Raw genomic sequence first — 26,803 nt, 5'->3', positions numbered from 1 at the left:
TTGTTTGTTTGAGGAGTGTTGTGTTTGTTCTGCTGTTATCCAAACGCCAAGATACTTAATGGAGAAAACTCTAGTGTTATAGACTTTCCTCTCTTCTTCCTTTTTACCTCCTTGAAGTTCCTGGCTTCTTACCCTGATTTGCTTTATTTAGAAAGAGGCTAAAATTTTCAGAAGAGACTAACAATTTAATTACCTTGATGTTTAAATTCCCAAACCAACAAGCTTTTACAGGGTTTCATTTTCAGAAAGCTATTTTTGAGTGTGAGTGTCCGCTAGTAGCAGTGGGACCAACTGATTTCAGCTATCCATGCCCTGCAAATAAACCCATTATAGGATTAATTCGACCATCTTTGTGGTAGAAAACTTTGCAAGCACTTCTGAAAATCTCATTGATATTATCACTGAAGGATCTGAACTATATAGAAACCAAAAAGATCTATTGTGAAGTAAATTACTACATGACTAAGGATACAAAGTAGCTGGCTAAAAAATGACCATAATTTGGGAGAGCTGAAAGCTGGTAACTCTTCTCTTAACTGCTAGATATTTGGAGTAGTGTTGCAATGATAAAGCATGCCATTTTATCCCATGACTCTAGGAAGGAAAGTCTGAATCAGTTACACCTCTTCCATAATAACTATATCCCTTTGACTGGCCTCCCCTCCACTTTTCATTAGATACGGCATCCCTAAATGAAAAATGTAAACCCAAAGGTGGAGCTTTATCCAGAGCTAGGGCAAGCCATAAGTCTGTTGGGTTTGCAGAGGTGTCTTCAGATTCCAGGTACCCCATTTTTCTGGAGAAAGTCCAAAGCATGTCCTACTCAAACCCCTGCTTCTACAAGTTGTGCATCACCTGCACCCAGTGCTGTTCAAATGAGAGGCTGAGTGTCCCTGCTGAAAGTAGCACTGCCATTCAGTCCTCCATGCCATTTGGACACACAGTAACATCCTGAAGTACATAGCATAAGCCATGTTGTCAAAGTCATGCTTGAAGACAGGCCAAACTCCCCACATGCCTGAATCACCACAAGGCACTGGGATTCTGCTTGAGGAGTTATTAGGGCAGCTAGTGATATACCAATACTCCCACCAATGGGCAATATACCCTGGGCAAGTGCAGGAGTGTGTAACAATAGTGTTCAGGATTGCTCTGTATCTCTTGAGAGTATGGGTGAGAGACGTCCAAGTTAAAAGCTTATACAGGAATAATTCAGCAGTCTTCTTTCACCAAAACCCCAGCCACTGTCACAAAACAACTCCATGCCACGAGTTAGATCTCACACTTCTGTGTGGCTATTCTACATCTTTGGTTATTCATATACAGCATAGCATCCTGTGCAGTGTGGCTTACTATGATCTAGGAAGACTGGCATCTGCAGAACTTTTGCAACCTTATCTACTGTGTTATATCAATCACATTTTGCATGAGTTCATAAATTTTATCAGACCTCCATCCAATATTAAATTATAGGAATGGCAAGCTACTTACACAGTTCCATCTTCCTGCAAAGAGGAGGATACCCATCTTATTCTTTCTGCTTTCTCGGTGAGGAATGAAGCTTTCAAGAACCTGCAGATTGTGAAGTTACTGATGAAGAATCAATGCTCAGCTCCAATGAAGAAGTTTAGCATGATATAGTTTACCTTCCAGCTTAAATCAAGGCACTGACATGATTCTAACTGCAAGTCTTCTGGTGGTGAATTTGTCATGCAAGCAAATCTACAGAATTATTTCTTATGAATACATACACATTCTGGCTACAGTAACCACTCACCTTTGGAGTGTGTGCTTGAATCAGTCATAATAGAGCAGGTTGCCTTCATCTGGGTTACAGGAAAGACTGTAAAAAGAGGAGGGAAAGGGACCAAAATACAAACTAAGATGTGTATGTAGGATACTGAGAACAACTTTTTTTTTTCTCCTTTTTTTTTTTTTAATTTTTTTCTTCCAGTCTAGTGGAAAAGCATTTTCTGAAGAAAACAGGTAATAAGAGAACAGGAGAAAGGAAACTCAGATTTTCAGGGGCTCTAATCCTACTTCTCGGTGTTAGAATCTGTCTTGAGAAGCTGCTTGAGTATTCCAGGATGTATTTTATATATGCACTGTAGCAGCACTGTGAAATTAATGGTTATTGGTGACAAAATCACAGAAGACAGTTATTTTTCCTAATTATTTATTTCACTAACAAAATTTAAACATTTCTGTCCATTCTTCCATGGCACTGGAAGAGAAAATAAATACAGGTATAGTATTTTACCTTTAAGAAATTGGGGGTTTTATATATCTCAGAAAGAAAGGAAAGTAAACTTTCAGGTTTGTCTCAGAGACTCATCTCCTTGTGGAATAACTGGACATGATCTAATAAAATTATAGTAACACCAATTCACTGGAGCATGAATCATTTATACTGAAAAGTTTGATATGTAGTGAGAAACTTAACTATCACAAGAGGTAGTATTCTCAGGAAAATCTAAAATGAAGCTCAGAAGCTACTGCAAAAGTACTCAATAGCCTGATAGACTATTTTAAAAAAATATTCAAAACTATTGAATATCTAGACATTTATCCACTGTTTTCTTAGCCAAAGGATTACTGTTTTGATACTAAAAAGGCGAGAATAGGCAAAACAGAGTCATTGCAAAACCATAGGTCTTCAGTCAGCACCTTAGGGAGTACCATCCTAAATGTTATAACCCAGTGTCATTTTCTGACTGAAGAGATTGCACTCTGTGATGTGGACAGCCTAAAATATTCACAACAGTGCAGAGCAACATTTCAAGTCAGTATGTACTTTATAAGGACCAATCTTCATAAACCACAGGAAAAATCTCCAAACATTTCAAGTTCACTTGTTTGTTCTGCTAGTACTGAAACACACTGAGAAAAACTGAAATGTTCCAGCAACTTTCAGTCTCCTGTTGGACCTATTCTATTTGTGTCATATCTGCATTAACGTCACATGATTTAATCTTGGTGAGCATTGTTATGAGACCTATTCAGTGAATTAATAATTGTCCATTTATTTCCAAGTGCTAGCATTAAACCCATGAAGTTTTAATATACTAAAATGATTATAAGATTTTATTGCCTGTGTAACTCCTAGATAAAGAGTAGATTGACCAGGTTCATTTTTCCTCTCCTAGCTAGCAATTAACCTTTAGTAAATGCTTTAATAAAACTAAACACTTATTTGAGACAGTTCAATTGAAGTGTAAATACTTTGTGTGCCAGGCAGTCTGTCAGTTTCACAGAACTTTTCAATTAAACTTTGCCATGCAGCTTTATAGGCTATAGGTGCAAAGGACAGCAATGCCATGAATAACAACAAAAGAAGTACTAGAATGAAAATATTGCACTGAAAGAGAAAACCTGCTGATTACTTGTTAAATGAGTCCTGTCAATGACATCAGGATGGAGATTTTGTTTCTGTGCTCTTAATCTCTTCTTGTGAAGATATAGGAGATGACTTCATATACCTGTTTCTTTGAAACATTGTTTCAGCCTGGCTCCAGTTCAAGTGCCTTGCCCTTTTTCTGCATGTGTATATGTTCATCTCTTTCAGTTTATGAGTATTGTAAAGGATTTCATTTTCAGAAGAATTTCACAAATGCATATTGCAAATGCATTGGAACAGTTTAAGACTGATATCCTTGTCCGCTGAGGAGCATCATTAAATTCCTCTCTGAATGCAGGTGTTTATGTTACTGATATTTGTTTGTTTTTAAAATGTTTTTGATTAATTTTCTCAATTCTGAGATTTAATTAAGAAAATACTGTTGAAAAAGAAAACATTGTAAAAGAAAGCTGATCAGAATTTGGTTTGTTGCTTTGTTTCTTAACAGCGCTGAGAATGTAACATCTGGTACACTGCTTGCCTGTCCTGGTTTCAGCTGGGATAGAGTTAATTTTCTTCCTAGTAGTTGGTATAGCGCTGTGTTTTGGAATTAGGATGAGAATAATGTTGATAACACACTGATGTTTTAGTTGTTGCTAAGCAGTGTGTACACTAGTCAAGGACTTTTCAGCTTCCCCTGCCCTGCCAGCGAGAAGCTGGGAGGGGGCACAGCCAGGACAACCAACCCAGACTGACCAAAGAGCTATTCCATAACATATGATGTCATGCTCAGTATATAAATTGGGGGAGTTGGCTGAGGGGCAGCGATGGCTGCTCAGGGACAGGCTGGGCGTTGGCCGGCACATGGTGAGCAATTGTATCGTGCATCGCTTGCTTTGTATATTATTATTTTATTATTATTATTTTTATATTATCATTATTATTACTACCACCACTATTACAACTATTCTATTTTATTTTACTTCAATTATTAAACTGTTCTTATCTCAACCCACAAGTTTTCTCACTTTTACCCTTTCAGTTCTCTCCCCCATCCCACCGGGGGTTGGAGGGGGGAGTGAGTGAGCAGGTGTGTGGTGCTTAGTTACTGGCTGGGATTAAACCACGACATTGCCTTTCAAACTATGTGCTTCCTGACTTTTTTTGTGTTGGGAGCACCCACATTTACTGTTTCATTCCTACTACTTCTCAGGATTTTATTCTGAGCCTCTCAATATTTTTTGCTAAAGCCATAGCTTCTGGGATTATTAATACTTGAATTTTAAACAAAAATGTGAAATTTCTAAGCTCCCAATATTTCAGGTTAAAAAAAGAAGTTAAGCAAGTGCATCGCAGATGTGCATCAAGCAACTTATAGGCTGCTGCTCAGGCTGCTTTTCCAATTTCCTTAAATTTTGAGTTAATGATTTTTAAACACAAATTTGCAGTGTTGAATTTAGAATTGAATGATGGATACTTACTATCATATAAAGCTGTCATTAATTGAAAAGTCTTTTAACTTCTTCAGCTAAACTAAATCCAGATTAGAAACACTAAAACATTTCAGCTAGTGGAAGAACAGAGGAAAAACAGCAGGTCACTGCAACTACTCTAAGTGGTTCAACTCCATCCTAAGGAATAAAAGAGTTTCTGAATTACGCTTTTTCCAGATCAATCTCCTTTTAGACTGGGATAGACTCCACTGGTGAACAGATTGTTTTACTTCAACTTCACAAATCTAATTCTGTCCAAAGGGTCCTAGAGGAATTAAGTGTCTTTTCTATTGTGAATTCAACTTGTGATGAACCATGACAATCTTGGTTACTTTAATTAAACATATGTCTCAAAATAAATTTTCTCCATCTGTTTGACTTGCTGATTAGGGCAATAAAAATGGAATAAATTTCAGAAATATATCAGCTAACTAGGTAATAGTTTTTGAAATTTTTGCACACTATTTATGCAGCTAGTAAAAAAGTAAAAACAGGCTGTAAGGAGGGATTACCATGAGGAACCCTAAACAAAGTGACTTGCCTTATTTCTGCAAGAAGTACAGAAACAGCTTTTGGAGCATGAGAGGAGTAATTTCCATAATTTACTCAGTTTGTTTAGTATAATACTGCACATTCTGTTTTAGTATATATGAAAAAGTACCGACTACACATTTGGGAAGATTCCGACTTCATACAGTAAACCTTCCATAAACAGGGATGGGTCTTAATTTTGTTTCTTCTCTCGAGTTAGAATACTGAGGTTCCTTTCTCACAAGAGGTGTCATTAACGCAAATAACAGAGAGGAGCTGCAGCTTACAAACAACAGGATTTTGTTTTGTTCTGCTTGATTATGAGTTTTGAGCATACTTGTAGGTGATATTTTGAACTTGCTAGTTCAATGAGTTTTTTAAAAGCTTTTTTTTTTTTGTTAGTTCACTTGGTTTTGGTAGAGAGAAAAATGAAGGAGGTATGCAAAGAAAGATATCAGAGAGAGCATCACTGAGATTAATGTTTAAGCAAGAACTTCTCTGTTGAACCTCTACCAGGGATTTGCCTGCAGTCTCTATGACTCCTCAAGTGGGAAAACAAAATGTCCCTTATAGCTGAGCCTGCATTAAAGATGGAGGTGGGAAGAGAAGTTTCCATGGAGAAAATCCGTATAGGAAATCCACATAATAGGTGGTCAATAAACTGGCTTTTCATTATTTTGGGTCTGGCAAATTGTACTGTCTTTTATTTATCATATTGGGTCTATTTCTGGAAGTTTCATGAAGTGTTTGAGTGAACTATTGAAGTTGAGCAAACCTGAAAGGTGGTTTGGGTTTTTCCCAGTGGTATGAGGTAAGGGTTATACTGACAGAGAGTACTTCATGTGAGTTACTGGAGGATTAAATCTCCCCTCTGCCACATTTTGAGACTCTGCTTCAGTCCAGCAACTGCCTGTAATTCTCAACTGAAATGTCACAGATAAGATTTAATACCCTTGAAAACATTATGAAAAAGGTTTGTTTGTTTGTTTGTTTTTTCAAAGAAGAATGTTATTAGTAAATACTATGTATCATTAAACTTAATGGGATATGAGGTCAGAACAACACAGAAAGGAACACAATATGATTTATTTCATTTACGCTGGATTTCTTGAATAATGCTGAAGCACTGAAATGAGAGTGGTATGAAGTACCAAACTGAGTAAGGATGTTAATAAAGGAAGAAGGTTTGACTGTATCTGATCTTTCTTGTACTTTGGGCTTATTTCTCTTCCAAGACTAAACATCAAGAAAATTAGGGCCAATAGACAACTGTTCAAGCATGCAATAAGATTTCAAGTAGGGTTTTCATAAGCCTAATTGGGTAGTTGATAATGAGAACGGCTAGCTGAAAATGAGAACTAGCTTCTAATGATTTTCATTGGAGCAAAGTGTCCAAGCACTAAAAACCCAATTAGACCACAAAGGGGATTTAGAATGAGGCACAACAGCACTGAGCCTCAGCAGCCCACAGGAAAAGAAAAGTAAAAAGAAAGAAGAGTGACTTTGAATGGGCTTATCAAAAGAAGGAGCAGAACACTATTTCTCCTAAATATGTTGGGTCTTCAGGTCCATGTTGCTAAGAGCTTAAGTGTTTAGCTCTAGTCTGGGTAAAGGTATATCTCTTCTCAGGAAAATAGCAGCTATGTTTTTTGTCCTGGTGTCAAATGTGTAAAACAGCTAAGTCAGTCTTTGCAAATTAGTGATATGTCTGTTATCCTCCATCAGTTTTTCTTTTTCATAGTCACATCCAGTAGCCAAAAGTTTGGAGTCCTCAGCAACATATAAAACACTAGCATTGAAATGCGTGCTCCAAAACTGACTTGAAGAAAAATCTGAAGCTGCCTCTCACCAGGGTATGCTCTAAACCCTGCTCTGGGGAAAACTTTTGAGAAAAAAACTTCTTGTGAGATCAAGCTAGCTTGGCATATATCTTTTACTCCAAAGGAAAGCTCAAGGCTTCCTTGAGTGAGCTTTGTTAATTTCCACCACCTTTTTACAAGCAGGAGTTCTATTAAGTGCTAGAAATCACTTGAGAACATACAACATTAATAGAAGGTGAGTAACCACCCTTTGTTAGATGCAGTTTGGGGATATTATTATTTCCTATCTTGCATAAATCCTTAAATAAAACAAATAAAAAGCCAATTAGATTATGCACTCTCAACAATAAAATATGCGCTAGCAGGAATTAAAAAAAAAAAAAAAAGGTAGCTTTAGTCTTCTACCCACCTACCATTAACATGGATTTTGATTAAAACATTTGATTTTGAGAAGCTATCACCAGTATATGAAAAGGATCAGTAAAAAGGATTAAGTGTACTCATAAAGAACGTTATCAAATCTATTCTACCAATCCCACACCTCAAAAAGAAGCTGAATTAATTGCATTGAAATGTAGATTTCCAAAGATAATGCCTTTTTCTCCTTGTTGACAATAAAAGCAATATAGACAAGTAAGTCAGATTCTGGCCTTACCATCTTATAACGGTACAGAGTTTGGTCTTACGCAGAAATCACAGCACTTCTCCTGATCATCAGGAGTACATTTTATAGCTAAAGATTGTTAAAAAATGACTACCCAATTCCTGTAAAAATGACACTAGGCACCTGTAAATAAAAAAGTGTTTTCTGCAAGTCTTTTGCGTTTTATGTGACCATGATTTTGTTAAGCATGCTACTTCGCAGACATTTCAAACTAGTATGTACACTGTAAGTTATATTTTACTTGAGAAATGCATGCCCTTCCCTCACAGACACACACAAACACACACACAAATTTGTTTACATTCACTGAAGAACAACAAATCTGGGAGCAAATTTCTGCTTAGGATTGTTCTAGCTGAAGGTTTTCCACTTAGCACAGAGATATTTAGTAGTGACATTTCCTGCAATCTCTTGCTTGTATCAGGTTATCTGCTGTCAGTAAACTAGAGGAGTTATCCTACTTTCTAGTCCCATCTTCCTATAGAAATTGACAGAACTTATTTACTTGACTATTGGTACACAGAATATACTTTCGTATATCTCAGCATCATTTCCAGTCTCACTGATAAATGCCTTTTCATAATAGGTAAGGGCAAAATTCTGCATTAGTCTGTAGTTTCCCCTGTTTTGAACTTAAATTCCTTTTTTTCTTTTTTTTCCCCTTGAGGTTTTAGTGAAAGGAGAATTGAGGAGGGAGAGGTGGTCCAGCCAAGCCGAAGGTTTTCTACTGATGGCTCAGCAGCAGCATCAATTTGGAGGCAGCCTGAAAGAAAACTTTCTGCTTCATCTTCCACCGAAGTTATGTTTTAGATGGAGTCAGACACTCTCTTTCAATGAAGGGATTATGTCCCCAAATGTCCATTCTAGCTGAAAGTTACTGTCCTCTCAGGTATGCTGGGTAAACTGGTTTTACCCACACTCCTGAGTATGTGTTTGGTTAGATGTACCTGCTTGGCCTGAACAGTTCAAACGTTTTGATTTTGCAAACAGTATTAATTTTTACTTAAATGGGTTAGAAAGTGCACTTATAAGCCATTAAATGTACTGATCTGAAAAAGCTATGTTTTCTCACAGTTGTAAAAAACTGAAGGAGGACTGCGACCTCTTCATATGCCACTCCTACTTCCAAAACTCATCTTTGCCCATAGCTTCAAAGAAGCAGGCTGAACTGTATATAACAACTGTCACCTGTGGTGGACAAAGAAAAGTTTCTCGTGATCTATTTCCTGAGTTTTGGGCCTGAATTTTGCAACTAATTACATGAGGTGGGGATTTTCCAAAAGCATGTATCTTCCCAAAGCAGAGAAAAAACACAGAAAAGTGAATGCAATACCAAAAGCAATATCATTTAACAGCTGGCAGTAGCATTATGGCTACCTATTTACACTTAGGAGACTTCTGCAAACTAGAAGTCCACAGTTACTGCAAGCATTTATGCGTGCACTTATAATCATTGCTGGGAACCGTTCAATGAAGGCTAGTGAATTTTTGTAGTAACTGGATCTTAGTGTGCCATTTTCATTACATTCCTTCTGAAATCATAAAAGAGATGTTTTCAGTCTCAGTTGTTTTTACTTTGTAAGTAGATGAACAAAGAAAAGGAAAAAAAAAAGAAAGAAAAATGATGAAATTATCACCTTTCCTTTCCTCCTTGCACTATATTTCCTCCTGATTGCGACAGGGTAGTTTTCAGAACAGGTGAATGTCTTTAGAAAAGAAACAATCACATCCCCAATGTTCAAAGTAGTGAGATGTGCAACGTGACAATGGTCAGAAGCAAAATGTTGCACAGCTAAAACAATTGCAAGGAAAAGATATAGAGCTAACATTAAAAAAGGACATAACAACCAGTTTCCCTTGTCTGAATGAATTCAAAACCGTATCTTCTCATCTGAATAGTACATTAGTCACTGCCTAAAGTAAGATGGTGCATATAAACATGTGAGTCATACACTGTTATAATGGAAACTCTTGCTCCACTCCTGCTGATATTATATAATTTACAGACCTATAGATATCTTACTTCTTGATGCCAGACTCCTCAAATTCCACTTTTATATGCCCATAATACCTGAATATTGGGAGGAGTTGTAAGCAGCTTTTTGCCAGGCTTGTGTTTAATCCTGAGTGTGATAGGCAAAGTCTACATAACATCTTTTAGATTCTCAGTTTTATAAACTTAATCTGTACATTTTTCTAGTTTGTTTCACTTGAATGTTTAATACTGCTGTTTTGCTTCTACATCATAAATCAGTTTGGGAAGAAGTGGTGTTTTTTATCTTAGTACATTCGGTACCACTGAAATGGTCCCCAACTTTTAGGTATAATGCGATCTATTTGCTTGCCATGCTGTTTATTTGTTTTAATGTTAATGTGATTTCAGGAACGTGTTCAAATTAGTAAGTGGAGACTTTGATTCTGATACCTAAGTCTTCAGACAGCATATTCAATGGAGTGAGCAATAAGTAATTAATCTGACTGAGTACATGATGTATCATTTTTCCTACAGTCTCTCTCTTGCAAACAACTTTTATATGATTCTTGAGTGTTCTGTGAAAAATCCTAGTATGTTGTCTGGACCAAAGAATGACTATCCATACACTTCCTAGAGTACTAATATTGTTAGAGCAAAATGTTCACTAGGAGGTGTTCCCAGCAGAAGTGATTTATCAACTATGCTGTTTTATTTTTTAGTAAAATGTCCCCATCCAGCAGTTGATATGTCCTGAAAAATTATGAGTCATCTGCTTGGATTTTTTTTTCCAAGCTGTAATTAATATTAAGGAAGTATATGTCTGTGTATGTGTCTCGTGTGTGTGTGTGTGTGTGCGCGCACGCGTGTGCACATCGTGGAGGGAGAAACTCTTATATAAACTGAATGCACATACCAGTAGCTGTCACCACAGCTTTGCATTCTTACTGGACAGAAGAATATTAAGCAGTTAGTGGTAATCAGTAATGGAAATAATACCTTTATTTCATTTTCTGTTTTGAGGCCTCTCATAACCCTTGATTTAACATAATAGAGATAATAATAATAGAGATACATAATAATAGAGATGCATAACTGATAAACCAGTTTGTTACTTATCTTTCTGAAATGGTTCTGTAACTGTCTCCAAAGAAGCTGTCTCTAAACTGACATTTAAAAATGACTTCTTACCTCCACTGAGTTTTTGTCTAAGGAATGAGGAGAGAAAATGACATTACTATACTGCTCACTTTTTACATTTGTCTCAGGAATGGGACTAACTTCTCTGCCAAAATTTCATATAGGACTTCTGTTATTTATTTTTTTGGTAGTCAACTGTTTATATCAAATATGAACTCAAGCATATTTGACTTCATTAAACAGTGCCAAGTGGCCTCAACAAAGACTGGGAAAAATAATTTTCAGTGCATTGTGAACACCTCAGTGAACTGGACTTTTTCCTGAAGACCTTGAAGAAATGCCAGGTGGTACTTCCAAGCAAACTGATTGCACTAACGTTGCTTGCAGCTGTCTATTGGCAGACTTGGGGCTAGGACTGCAAGTCTCCTTGTTGTGTTGCTACTGGCTCTAAGATTTAATTTTTTTAGGGTAGAAAGATTGCCCATTTGAGCCATTTTGGCAAAAAGATGTCTTCAGTACTTACCCACACTGAGCAAGGTGGTGCAGATTAATTTTACTCTGACATAGGAACCGTTTACCACTACTGTTTTTATCTTATCCCAACTTCGTCTTTGTTTTTTACTAGTTCAGCATGACTTCTGCACGTATTTTCCAATAATCTGCCTATATGAATTCTGATTGCTTTTTTAAGAACTCCATATATCATCAGCTGAGCTACTGCTGCTGACTCTTTAAGTGACTTGTAATATTTGCCTTCCAAGACATTCCCCAGGCTTCTGAGTGAGCTGTTTCCTCTCTGCATGAAAACTGTTCCTTTTCAGATGTTCCTAATCTCACAAAGTACGGGAAAATTCTTCCAGTGAACACACTCTAAAAGACTTTGTTTACAACTCTTTTTCATCTATGAGCACAAGCACAATAAGGTTGAAATGCACGATTGGTAGTTTTCGATGATCTGTCTAAGGTAGTCGTATTGCTATGAAAATATGTGAGTTTCTCTGCTGTACAGCAGTAGCCAAAGGCCTGAGATGCATCTCCAATAGCAAAAGCCTGTCCAGATTTTTCATCTGATTCGGGCTAACTTCTGTATGGTAGTACATGTACTTCCCTCAGTTTATTGTCCTAAGTCATCCTAAGATGACTTCTTCTTTATGAGCTTTTAATTCTGCCTTTAATTGCTGTCTGTTGATAAGATAGCACTGACTTGCAATCCAGCTGCTCCTGGAGGGAAGTATAATCTATAGATAAAGGAACAGTTTAGTCTACCACTTGTATGCACTGAAAACAGTCCCTGCAGTAAACCTGTTTCTTATTCCCACTGAAATCTTGAGAGAGGATCTCCCCACCCCTGCCATGCTAACAAGAACAAAAGCTTGCCTCTGAATTCAGCCTCTCTCTTCTCTTTTTCTAGAAAGCTTATCCTGTTCTCAGGCTTTCACCCCATGGTAACAAAACTGATTTGCCTTTGCAGTTGAGAAAACTTGAGCTGGCTATGTTTTGTGGTATGCTTGGAATATTTTCCATACACCTTGTCAGGAATCTTAATGCTGACATTTTTTGCTTATGTTTCTCCCCTTTTAGTTTATTAGGTTTTGACTGTTAATTTTCAGTTAAAATCTATGTTTCTGATGCTTGAAACCTTTAGCAGCAAGGCTAAACAGCCAAAACTCTTAAAGCCTTTTAAGTAACCATTAATATTAATGTATCTCACAACATAAAGAATAAATCGGTTTCATGATAAAGAAATATAACATTTGGACAGCTCTAGGTAATAAGATTGACTTCAGCAAGGCTTCAGAAAAGTCTGTGTTGAAAAGGTTATTTCTTTGTCTGTGACTTTATTTCAGATATGTGTATTTCTATGGTTTCCTTTCAAGATGTTTCTACCAGTGTACAGTAACATATACTAACAGACAAGATCTTTAAAACCACGCAGAAATAACTATAACACTTGCAAACTTTGTCAGTCACAATAGTTGCTCCTTAGTATTATTTTCTGCTTATCAAGGATGTTCAGGACAGTTTGATCTTTGCTTCTACAGTTCAAGAAGCTGACCTTTAGACTTTCAAGTGATAAATTTCACAAGTGGTTTTAATCTGGTAAACGCTTTCGTAGGCAAAAATATCATTGACCCTTTGCAGCATCGTCTCTCTCCATTGAAGAAGAATGTAAATGCCAGGAACTCTTGTTAAATTAGAGAATAAAAATGAAGCCCTCATGTCTCTTTCAAATAGTCTTGACTGCCAGCTGTGAAGATAAAAATAATAATCCCCTATATTTTTTCATGTGCTTTTACTCATAATAGCAAGCAAACGTTGAAAAGAAGTGGTGGATCATATATGAAATACTGGAACTCTAGAGCATTTTCACAAGATGCAACGAACAGCCCAGATATGCCACTAGATGCCTCTATTTCCTTCTTGGTTCATCTCATTAGCTTTGTCAGGCACACATCAGAAAGCTCTTCTGACAAAGGTGAACACCTGCGTACACTGCAGGGTTGTCTGCCATTTCAGCAATTGTTAAGACAACCTCATGTCCGTACACCTCTGGCAGAACCAATACTGAAATGTTCACTGTCTTCAAAAGAGGGAAACTAATCTTCAGAACAGGTAGTTGAAGATTAGTGTACGTGGGTGGACTTCTGTGGTAGGATGCTTGTTAAATAATAAACTGGTGTGTGAGGTTCGGTGGTTTTACTGTTGTTGTTAAGCATGAATTCACATTTTAATTTAAAAAACTCTTGGCAAAATCCCTTCTCTATTGCATGTAAATACACAAAAAGTAGGAGCAGGTATTCCTTGAAAGGGACATAGACTTTAATTGTTAATCCCCGTCTCATCCTTTCATCTTTCTGTGAGTCTTATATAAACTTGCTTATCACCTTGGTATTTAAAATTACTTTGGATGGCTTCTCTGTTGCATGATGCCTTAATCATTAGGACTTTGTTCTAGGAAAAGGAAGTCTTGGTTGTAGTACTCTTTTTGACACAGACTCCCTGTTAAGGTTAACCTTTCTCACCTTTTGTTTGCAAAATGAAGTTACTCTTTCCTGATACTGCAGAGGTGATATGGAGGATAGGTTCCTGGCTGACAATGGCTTTGAGTTACTAGAGGAATGGATAGGAAGTACTTTGGTGGGAGGGATGGTTGTGTTGAATCAACAAGTGGTAGCTGATGACCACTCTAAAGCTGATACATATCTATACAACAGTGCTGTAAGACCGAGATTCATGTTTTAGCGTGTATGTGTGTGTCTACGTGTAGTGTGTTTTTGCAAGTACGTATATGCATGTGTATAGGTATATATATTTATGTATAAGCTTATATATATACATATACTTCTCATAAATGAAGATGAGGACAGAATAAGTATTAGCAAAGCCTGTGCTTGGCATCTGGTTACACAATGTTAGACTATCTCGCAGGAATGGGGAAGTATCTCAGTTCTAGGCTGATGATCCACAAGTGATCAGGACATTTTTTCCTCTGAGTCCAGAAAACCTGGATTATGTCTATTCTTTATGAATTTGCATGCAATTGATCTTAGGCTGCCAGGTAATCTTGGGGGAATTTATGCTCTGGCTGGTGATGTTCCTTCTTCCAGGGGTGTATTTTACCTATTACTTCTAGGTAGCAGTTCAGTAACTTTCTGCCAGAGAGGAATCTGGTACTGCTATTTTTGTTTGGTATTTTTAAAAATAATATTTTACACTCTGCCATGTAGGAATTCAGCTCTTTAATGGTCATGAGCAGATTTCTCAGGAGTTCCTGGCCTTTATTAACTTTATTTTAATCTCCTCTAGTGCCTTCTGTTCTTGCACATTCATTCTTTATGTGATTGTCTGCCTTTCAAATCTCCCCATATGCTCTGAGATGCTGTCACACAACATATGTCCAGGCTGTAGTCTAACAGTGGCAGTTCAACTGCAATGAAACACCAGGGAAATCCAAGTTACCAGCCTGTTTCTGTGTGCAGGAAGCAAAAGTGGACACAAAATGTGAGGAAAGCTCTGCCTTCAGACAGTCCCTTTTTTTCCCCAAGCAGAGACACAGCTCTCTGCCAGAATCACTGAAATCAGCCTGGAGTGGCAGCACAGCCCCCTGCTCTGACCTGGAGGAGAACAAGTCTCCTTCAGAGCAGGCTAAGGGTGGTGGCAGGGTCATATCAGGAAGCAGGGTCATATCAGGAGGCAGGGTGGCAGGGAAATATCAGGAGGCTGGGGACAGGCAGCGGTATTTCAGTGCAACTGCAGTGGAAATGGGGAGCAAGGGTGGTGAAGGTGTGATTATTTAACATGTGCTGGCATATTGGGCTAGATCTGTGTTTAGAGGATAAGCAGCAACACTCAAACTCCTTGTCTGAAGTGCAGGTGTGTGTCTGTATGTAGCATACCAACTTTGAACTCCCTGGCTTTAGTTTATGCAAGGCTTTCACTCCTTATCTATCATCCTTATGGCTAGTCTGAATTATGCAGAGATAAGGGACTCTAGTGTGCCAGGTCATACTCAGCAGAAATTATGGCTGCTTTAAAATTTGAAAAATGTCAATTTTCATATGCTAAGGAACCTTGCATAAATTAGACAGTGTCCAGTTTTCTTTCAGCCCCTTAGGCTAGAACTGAAAGAGAGTTTGTACATTACTTACAATGCGTTGCTGTAGTACTTGCCTACAGCATAGGCTTACTTGAATGGATTTAGGGTGTATGAGGCTTCGCCCAAATTTTTTCTGCAAAAGCAAGACTTTCCACAGGTCAGATTATTCAGAATTAACAATGGGATAGCAAAATGGAGATAGCGGCTATGACTTTGTAATAGCCTTGCTGCGGAATTTCAACTGTGATTTTCTGTGATTCATTTGCAAGCGGTCTTAAAAATGGCTTAAAAATTTGCATGCAAAAGACTCCAGAGTTTGGGTCTTTACACAGTTTTTGCAATCTGACTTTGGATTTAAGGCATGTTAGGAGAATATCAAAGTGAATTCTGTATTCTTTTGAGAATTTTTATTTTTATATAGCTCCTTCTTATCATTTTCCTTCCCCATAGCTTGAGATGAGACAGCCAAGCTGCCTGGAAGTTCCAAATAGTTAATTCCTATTAATTAAAGAAATGGAATATCCATGCTCATCCTTGGAAGGTATCTATAGAGTAAATTATAACAGTTTGGTTTACTGCTTCAAACTTGGATAACCATGATCCATGATGCTACAACTTACATTGAAATGTGAGATTTTAGGAACAATGTAAGTGGAGAGTGAGTGTGAATTACTTACTGTGCAGCTTTACTGAAGATCATTTTAAACAGTAGATGCAGATATTAACAATAGATACAGATTCTCCATAAGAAATATTTTGGAAGTTCTTATTTTCACTTTCTTTCCTGTGAATTTGTTTGACATTATTGTGGCAAAGGATCTTGGAGGCCTCTATATGACAACTTTTTTGAGTGTCAGGCTGTCAACTCTCACAGCTTGTGCCCACAGCAGCACAACACAGCTTTTTCCCATGACAGTCCTACTTGCAGGACTTTAACAATTATCAAATAGAAGTATAATCTTTGTTTGCATGCACTGCTAAAAAAACCACATGAATGGCAATGCTTTAACCATTCAGAGACACCAGCAGGTCAAAGAGGGAAAATTGCTATTCAGCAAAATATTAAATGACAAATAATTCCACGTGTCCCAGACTGTCCATTACAACTCAGATGTTGTGTGGGAGGTTGGTTTGGTTTTGTTTTGGCATTTGGTTTGTTTTATTAATGTTTGTTTTACTCTTACATGCTCTGACGACAAAGAATTCTCCAAATGTGCATAATATTATTTTCTAAAAGTACCGAACTATGTGGACTATAAATGAAGATTTTTCTCAGGTGTTATGACGAGGCTGGATATTGCTCGGCTGTACTGGTAACAGTAATATATGCATCTGCCTAAAGGTTTTTCTCTTCCTATCAGTTAATAACTGGAGCTTATCAGGAACATTCTAGTGGAACTAAATCTAGTAAAAACTGGTGGTTTGTAGCATATGCTGTCCCAACATTTTGCATTCTGGAAGTTCCCTGTAGCTGCTTGGTGAAACTGATGTCTTGTTTGACAGCAACTGCTGCTGCTAATTGTGGAGAAAAGGGGATCACTTTCTCTGAACATCTTTGCTTTAACCAGGTTTGATGGAAATGAGAAAAATAATTAAAGAAACGAAAACAAACCTGTCTTGTGCTAATTTTTGGCCAGTTCTGTTACTTAATGTGACACATACAGTTAATTGTTTCCAAAGAGGCTCAGAGTGCATGAAATTGTTGGTTCTGTGCCATCACAATAATATGTCACTTAGGTGGAAAATTGAGGTTCTCAGACTCAGTTCAAATTAACCTCAACTGCCTACAAAAATTTGACTAAATAAAGCACAGGCTGGACTGTGCAGTCATGAGGTTACCACGATCACTTTGTTTCTGACTAGCCTTTAAGGCTTGTCACTTGCAAACATATGCTAACAATGAAAGGATGTTTGATTTCATATCACTCTCATACAAACATAAAATTTCACTTGAACCATTTAGGGCACTGTCCCTTCCACTCCAGATTTTGGGTTTTTTTGCACTTACTGGGCAATTTCCAGATACAGGTGAATAATGCTTCACACAAGCAATTTCAGAAATAGTACCTGTATGACAGCATTTCTTGAGATTGGGAGGAGTTTCAGGGACAGGGCTTTAATTTGCAAAAACATACATGTTTGAGGCTATTAGTAGATTTGTGATTGCTTTCTAATTTGCGTGGGTGTCGTGGTTTAACCCCAGCCGGCAACTAAGCACGACACAGCTGCTTGCCCACTCCCCCACAATGGGATGGGGGAGAGAATCGGAAAAGTAAAAGGGAGAAAACTCGTGGGTTGAGATAAGAACAGTTTAATAATTGAAATAAAATAAAATAGAACAGTTAAATAGGTAAAGCAAAAGTTGTGCACGCAAACAAAGCAAAATAAGGAATTTGCTACTTCCCATCGGCAGGCAGGTTTTCAGCCATCCCCAGGAAAGCAGGGATCCATCACGCATAACAGTTACTTGGGAAGACAAATGCCATCACGCCGAACGTCCCCCCTTTCCTTCTTCCCCCAGTTTGTATACTGAGCATGACGTCATATGGTATGGAATAGCCCTTTGGCCAGTCTGGGTCAGCCGTCCTGGCTGTGCCCCCTCTCAGCCCACCCCCCAGCCCCTCGCCCCGTGCACCCGGCAGAGCATGGGAAGCTGAAAACTCCTTGACCAGTGTAAGCGCTACTTAGCGACTGTTTAGCAACAGCTTAGCACTACTTAGCAAGAACCAAAACATCAGTGTGTTCTCAACATTATTGCCATCCTAAATCCAAAACACAGCACTATAACAGCTACTACGAAGAAAATTAACTCTATCCCAGCTGAAACCAGGACAATGGGTTTTATACTGTTTTGAGAAAACTGATTTTTTAAGGGGGCAAAATGAAGTGGTATATTTAGTGGAAGTATTTTTTTAAAGTATTTTCGCTTTCAAAATAACCTATAGGTTTTCTTTTCCAGAAGCTTGTATTTAAATAGGTCTGATTATTTTTTCTGTGATGTCTGTTCCATCATATTAAAAAGGCAAAAATATAATAACAAAAGCTAATACATCCATTTATTCCAGACGCTGTATTAAAAGAGACAATCATTTATGATAGACATCTAAGGAAGGAGATGGCAGGGAAAGCCTACAATTATCTAAATTGGAACACAATATTACATGCTGTCTGAATAGTGACTTCAACATGACATGTCACTAAACATAAGGCGATTCTTTGACAGATAGAGTTCAAAGTGAAATTCAGAAGAAACATCTTGCAGGGAAAAATACCACCCCCCAACCCAGATCTAATGAATATTTTGACAGATGAGTGCTGTGGGACAATGGAAATTAAGGATGTGATAACTTTCACTGGCAGGGTTGACTTACACGGAACCACTTTTTAAATCTTAAAAGATCAAAGGAATATCTAACCATCTGGCTCTGATATCTCTTTTATAAATGGCATGTTAGTCCAGGTTTTCAGAAAAACAGCACTGCTACTAATGGCTTATCCATATGCACATGAAAAAAAATCAAAAATCAAAACATCAGAAATGTTCTTAAAAGAGATACTATATATACATGTGTGTGGTTCTCTTTATGTGTAGGTATGCAGTTAAGGAAATGAAACAGTGACAGAAAGAAAATTGAATAAGTTGAAACATTTTAGTTCTCTTTTGAGTACTTAGTACATTTTTCAAGTATTGAGAGGTAGCTTAGAAAAGCCATTTCAAGCTGAACAGTGCTCCTTCATTTTTTAAATATAGAAGTGAAATATAGAATCTGCAAATTGTTTTCTTTCCAAATATATGCATTTTCCAGAAAAATTGTGTGTTGTCAGGACATCGCTAGCTAGCTACACTTGGACCTTTGTCCTATGGTGTTTTATCCCTTTCAGGACTTGTCTCATGGGAAGCAGAAGATCAGAGATGGCTCCAGGCAGAAGAGAAATAGGCAGTCAAATGTTCCTAGGGTTAGTAACAAAATGGCTGTGATTCTCTAACCGTGTTTCTTATGCCAAAGCCTTGCAAAGCCAGGCTTTGTCCTGGCTGCAAATGGGGCAAATGGAGTGTGCTGAGCAGAACGTGCCAATGATGTGGTGGTTCACCTGGCAGCCTGCGATGCTGCCCTGACCTCTCCAATGCCTCTGTGGCAGCTTTGGCACCAGGAGCAAGACTGACTCTCCAGGCTAGTACCCTCTCCTCTCTTTTTCCAGGCACAGCCTCTGTCTGGTTCATCTTCAGAACAAATGTATTTTTTCTTATTGCTGTAGGAAGCCTTGAACCCCTAATGTCACACTTTTCTTTTTAAAGAATGGGTTTAGTATGAAGACTGGGCTATCTGAAAAAGGAGGTTGTAGTGAGATGGGGGTTGGTCTCTTCTCCCAAATAACAAGTGATAGGACGAGAGGAAATGGCCTCAAGTTGCACCAGGGGAGGTTTAGGTTGGATATTAGGAAAAATTTCTTCACTGAAAGGGTAGTCACGGACTGGCACAGGCTGCCCAGGGAAGTGGTTGAGTTCCCAGCCCTGGAGGTATTAAAAAGATAGGTGGATGTAGTGCTTAGGGTCATATTTTAGTGGTGTCCTTGGCAGCGCTAAGTTAACAGTTGGACTTGATGATCTGGAAGTTCTTTTCCAACCTAGACGATTCTATGATTCTATGATTCTATGAGTCTATGATTCTATCATTCTATGATTCTATGATTCTATGAAAGGTGGGCCACCAATTTTAACAACTTTTTAAATTTAAACAGATTTTGTTAAATTAATACAAACTATTTTCTGAGAACATGCTGAAGAATTAAAACTGATTTAATTATGCAGATAAAATCTCTTCAGCTTCGCTAAAGATGCCTTCAAATTGGTTTTGTTTTCCTATTTCTCAATCTTCCTCCTCAAAACTGGAATGTCATTTCCAACTGAAACACAAACAGAAGCTTGTAGGTTTACGTTCCGATGCCAGAAAGGAGCACTTTTTGTTTGCAGTTTCTCACAGCTCTAACAAATACAAAGTGTGGGTAAGAAGGGAAAGGGGCAGATGATTCTTGTCATGTAATGTGATAATGTGTGAGCCATACTACTCATACCACTTCTTAATGTGCAATGAATAACTGCTTGGTATTTTCATCATCTTTTCTTTCTTCCTTTATTAAATTGGTTTTGTTTATTGTAGAAAATGCCAACCTTGAGTAAGCAGCAAAAAAAAGAGGGTATTATTCTGTTCCCTGTTGACTGTGGGAGCTTGATTCTAGGAAAAAAAACCACTCTTCTGGAAAAAGAAAAAAAAAAAAAAACAGATCAAACACTAAAAAGAGACGTCAGAGATAAGTAGTGTGGAAGTGGTCTAGATTATGATGGCTCCATACTTGCTGAACAGCCTTCTGTCTGGACTGTGACATGTTTAAAGCTGGCTGTTCTGCATCGTAGAAACTCTGGCAAAGCCTAAAGTTTTTATAAAGATATTCTGCAAAGGAAGGATTTATCATCTAAAGACAACTTCTCTAAAGCTGTAAGTGGATTTTAGCTCAAAATTCCATCCCAGGTTAAATTTTGAAAGAAGTCAGCCAAACACATCTGTGTGTTCGTCATAGAAACTTCTGAAACCACTCAGCATCAGCTTTGCTTTGCTTCTCCTCCAGGCTGCCAATTCAGCTGGCACCAGAGTGTCAGAGGAGCTCACCTTCTGCCAAGGGCTTTCTGAACAGCCTTTCTTTCTAGCTGCAGTGCAGGGCTGTTGTTGGAATAGATGGGAGTTAGCTCTGGGCTGTTCATGTGGAAACCCATGAGGTGGTGGAACAATGATATGAAAACATGTCAAGATCTCCTCTCTTGTCAATCTGCAGAGCCTCAATAGTATATGACTGCAAGTAACAAAGTTAAAAGCTTTATTGCCATGTTCTTCCCCCCATTACTCCATTGAGGACTGAACCTGGCCCTTAACTCATTAGTATTCATATAAAAATTTCAAATGCAGTGTCTGCCATTATTAAAACTTGATGTCTAGGATGTTGTTCATGAATCCTTGGGACTGCAGTGTTCGGAGGCTTCATTTTTTAAGACTATTTACGGAGCATCACAATGTTGTCAACATATTAATTGGCTCATGCAAGAATAGGTTCCAAAGATTAATAACTTCATGGTAAATATACTTCTGAGTGAAGAGTTATTGCAATATTCTAAGTCTAATTACCAAAGTTAATTATAGTTTTAGCTTCCCAAGCAGTATAGGAAACCATATAAAATACAGTGTCAAGCATGAGCCAGTTCTGAGAAAGCTCAGCTGAGGAAACAAGTTGCTTTGGGGGCTGTAATACTCTAAGGGCTGTTACAATGAAAACACAGGAACTAGGATATATGGTTATAAAACAGCGATAGCACAACAAAAATATAGAAGAAAGCAGTATGATTTTCCAGCTTTCAGGCTTTCGATAAAACACTCAACTGCAGTCCTTTCTGCTTAGTGGTGACAGTTGCTCAGCTTATGAGTGCTGATAATTGGACTCTCCTTTCTCTGAGAGGTGGTTTTATGGCAGCGTCTGCTTTGTGCGTTCCTTTTTGTCATCCTGTTGTCACAGGTAAGCTGAAGTCTATGCAAGAACGTTCCTCCTCTGTAGTTATCTGTACTATTCACATACTTGGGAGATATTCACTGGTTTCTGTTGTTTTCAGGTCACTATGTAATACCATCCTTTCCACAGCCATATGCTGCTCTGTCTTCTTGATCTCTTTCACTGTTACCTTCTCTCACCCAGGAGCTGAGAAATCCACTTTCAGGAGAGATCCTAAAGGCCCTAAGGAAAACTGAATCCTGAGACTTCATTCTCATGTGTTTTTTGGAGTCACTTTGACTCTTCTGAAGGCCTAAACTTAAACCCAGTTTCAACTCTTTTCAGTCTATACCGATGTGTAAAATTTGCTAGCTGTTGAAGCACTTTGAGTAAGGAGAGGTGAGGGTGAGAGAGAAAAATGTTGGAGTCTGAGAGACAACTTTTAGATTTCCTGCATATATTCTGTAACATGCCCTAACAGTTACAAGCATCCAGTATCTTGAGCAGATGCTGGTTGCTTATTTCAAGCAGTTTGGTTGCACTGCTCATACAAAACAAAAAAAAAAATCAACAAAACCCCTTTCTTTTTTGACAACCTGTGTGCTATGATCCTCTCCCCAAGACAAACCTGTTTTATTCTGGATGGCCATTTCACTAGGCAGGACAAAACACGGACTGTCAGCTACGCATGTGGTGCCAGCACAGCTGGCTGCTGCGAAGTTGAACACTTCACCAGCTGGATCCCTCTGCCCCCATGATGGTGTCAGACAGTCTCTCTCCCCCTTTCTCCAGAGCAGCTGCTCCGCTTCCTGATGCTTGTGGAAAACAAATTTTTTTTCCAAATTTTCTTAAAATCAGCCAACAGCTTAGTAAGTTATTATAGAAGAGACAGATGAACAGACAAGAGTAGAATCCTTAAGCCTTTCAGGCTTAAACTACTACTTGAATAAAGTAGAGGAGATGTACTTCTGCAGCCTGGCTCTGCCACGGTCCTGCAGGGGACAGGGCTGCCTGGTGGCCAGGGCCGTGGGGATCCCCCCAGGGGCTGTCAGGGCAGGGGCTTCGCCAGCTGAGAAGGGAGCAGGGCTGGCCAGGGAGCAGTGGGGAACAGCCTTCAGCCCCTGGCATGAGGGAGGGTTGGGGGAGGCCCCAGAAGAAGCTGGTCAGGGCTGTTACAGGTTATTAGTACCCTCAGACCTGTAACCAGTTGTAACGAAACAAATTCCTCCAGCACATGATCATACGTGGCTCAGGTAAGCCAGTCCTGAAGAAGCAATGTTGTTTCCTAGTTATTCCATTCTTTTAGCAAAATATAGCATCCATAGCCTGATTTGGACCATTACAATGCAAAGTCACAATTTTACTTCTCTAAGGGAGAATGGCTTCTGAGCATGTTTCCATCAGAAAAGCCTTCAGCTTTCACATACTTCAACATTATGAGTCAGTAAACATTTTGTGAGGGCTGTGCGTTTTCCCCACATTCACAATTGTAAAGCGAATTAAATTATTCTGATGTTCTTGAAAGCCACTTCTGCAAGGAAATCCTTATTTCTTCAGGATTTGCATATATAAATGACACCTTTCTCTTCCTGAGTTTGCTTTCCTCTGGAGGCAAAAGGGAAATTGGTTTTTGGTGAAATCAGATTTTTCAGTCATTTTACAGTCATACAGCTTGGTTTAAATCATGCTTGACATTTTCTCCAGGCCCTGTCTATTACAACTCTGGTCCATTTTAGAGAGGTAATTGCTACAACAAGTAGTCATACAATTGTTTCTCCCCTTGCAAGTTAAAGTGCTTAAGCTCTGATTTAATTTTCTACTAGTGTACTTACAATTTGAGATTGAGATGATCACTGTGTTTGCAATAATATCTACAGTCCCAGTGAATGGGGAAGAAATAAATGGAAGCCAAATCTTTTCCCTCTCCATTGGGATGTTCAGTACAGAGGCACCATCAGTCTGCTCAACACAGGGAAACTCTGTCTGAAACCTGTCTGACAATGATTTGCAAAGTTTATGTTAAGACAAGGCTACATCTAAGTGGTTTAACAAAGCTGCGTATCTCACATAAAAACAGTGGGAAACTTCTGAGAAATTGATGACACAGTACGTAAGCTGGTTTATTGGGAACAATGCCTATCAGTTTTATAAAGGAGCGGACACAAACTAATAGATTATGTTACCTCTCCACAGGGTAAGTCTGAAAGGACATATCAGTGTAGAAGTGATTTGTAGTTTAGACCCAAAGAAAAATCCATTTCATTTCCCTTTTATTGACTTTCAGTCTAAACTATGCTAATATTACTATACTCCTCATCTAATATGTTAAACTTGAGTATCTTTAGGAAGGCTTTAAAGGCTTGCAGGAATCTGTCTGCTTGCTTTTCTTATACACTTTTCCATTGGGCTGAAAAGCCTTTATCAGCATATTGACTGTCTTTTGTATTAATCCAATTATAATGTGTCCATTTACAAAGATTAAGGAAAATTTGGACAAGTTTGTCCTATGATTATATGGGGAAGCATACATATAAATGAAAAGAGGATGGAAAGATCTTTTGGCAAAATCCCTAGGACCTAGAATCAGATCTGCTGTGTAAACATCTTTAGTGTATTGACAACAATATGTGTTACTTATGACATGTCAGAACTGCAACACCATGACTTTACAATAGCATTGTGTGGAGATACTTGCCATAGTAGGTGCCCTTTTGACTACATTGGTAGCTAAACACATGCTAATTATTTGTAAGGTTAAAAAAAAAAAGCTTAAAATCTTAAACAGGCTTAAATATGTCTACACATCTACTATAGCAGTAAAAAGTTACAACAAGATTCATGGGCAGAAGTTGAAGCAGAAGTTGAAACTTAGCAAATTCAGGCAGAGAATGAAGCATATTCTTGCCTTTTTGCTCTCAAAAAGAGTTAAACCATTGGAGTAATATTTGCAGAGCTGTGTTGTATTCCCCGTTATCGGTAACTCTCAAATGGACACCACACATACTTTTATAAGACATTTGCCAATTCCAGTGAAGCTATTGGACTTTGAGCACTAGAATCTGTGTTCTTTATCACTATAGAAAAGACCACAAATTGGAATCACCTTTTTAAGAAAAACAGTAAAAAATGTAGGAAGAAAAGAGGACTTTATTAAGTTTTTGCAAAAGGAAGGAACAGGGAAGTAAGGGATCTGTCCACAATAATGCTGAAACTCTATGACACTTCAAATGTGGCTGCTAAGCTCTTAGGATATTTTCTCAGTGATTCACCTGAGGCCTCCAGCAATTCTTCCAGAAAGTTGTGAGAACAGGTCTTTGTCTTGATATGTGTAGAGGAATTGGACTATTCTGTGCTAGTGATCTTTCCTGATATGGCAATGGTCCTGTCTGAATTTTCACATATACTGACACTAAACAGTAAACTGTTTTCAATATATATGCATAGAAAAATCAATACAGTCATAGCATTTCCAGACAGTGGCAGTCCAATGTTGTAAGAATGTACATTTACCTGTAGAGAAGGAGGATTTGTTGCTTTCATGGAAGACACTGTCATTATGAGAAAAATCACAGCAGATTAGAAATTTGCATAACTTCATGGAAGGCAGATAACTTGAAATGCTTGTTAAAATTTGGTTTAATTTATTAATGTGCCAGTAGAAAGAACAAAGTGCCTCTATAGGTTTAAGCCCTGACATCTGTAGTCTCAATCTTGTAAATATCACTGCACAGCAGACTAATATGGTGAGATTGTGTTCCATTTAGGCATAAATGAACTGGCTTTTCATAATTACCTGTTTAGCTTGGTTTTTGATACCAGTTTGTAATATTGGCTTGACACCCTGACAGGCTCAACTATTTGCCTATGATTGGAGGCAAACTCTCTGTGTCCGGATGGTTATATAGGCCCATGTACTACTAAATCTAGCCCATTTTTTGATCCAGCTGTATAAACTGAAATGGTGTCTTCAAACTAGCATAGACACTTCCTTAGTGCGTAAGTAGGTCTTATTTTGGCCTGAAGGGAACTGGAGAACAGCAACCGCAAGCTATTTGAGAACTCTGTTTTTACTGCAGCTGGAAAAGCTAAACAGATTGCTTTAGTAATTATGCTTATACAAAGCCTTCAGAGAAATGAAAACTATTTGTTCTATTCAATATCTATGAGCTTAGAATAAGACCAGATGTACTGAATTCCCTGTTCAGTGCTCGTAATAACAGTTAGGATTATGAATTCCTCTGTTCTAAACATATTATAAGGGTGACGTTTATAAGATGCCAGTAGATCAAATGCATAGTTCTGCAAGATCAATTCATTTTCATCCGTGTTGCTTTTGCTGCAGAAGTTTCTGACCCAGACATTCCAGATGGGAAAAGTTTTGCTTTGCCCCTTGAGAAAATTCAGGAGTGTGGCAGGCAACACATGAAGGTGCCAGATACTGACTAGAAGTTACCACAACTTGGGAATAAGCCTGGGAAAGGGTTTTGAATCCAGCAATGTCTTCTCCTGTACTTAGCAATCCCATCTGTAGAGAGCAAGCATACCACAAGCTTCTGACTAAAACTGCTCACCTCTTGAAGAAGCTAGAAGTACGGAGATTCAAAGATCCCAATGGAGAGGAGGTCTTTCTGGTCCTAAACCTCTTGTAGATCACTCATGAATCTGTGGGAAGGAAACCAGTCACATTGTTGTTCCTTTTCTCACTTTTTAATGTT

This window comes from Platalea leucorodia, assembly GCF_965183815.1.
Source record: "Platalea leucorodia genome assembly, chromosome: Z".
Lineage (NCBI taxonomy): Eukaryota > Metazoa > Chordata > Aves > Pelecaniformes > Threskiornithidae > Platalea > Platalea leucorodia.
The sequence above is the reverse complement of the archived record's forward strand: the minus strand, read 5'-3'. Positions refer to the sequence as shown.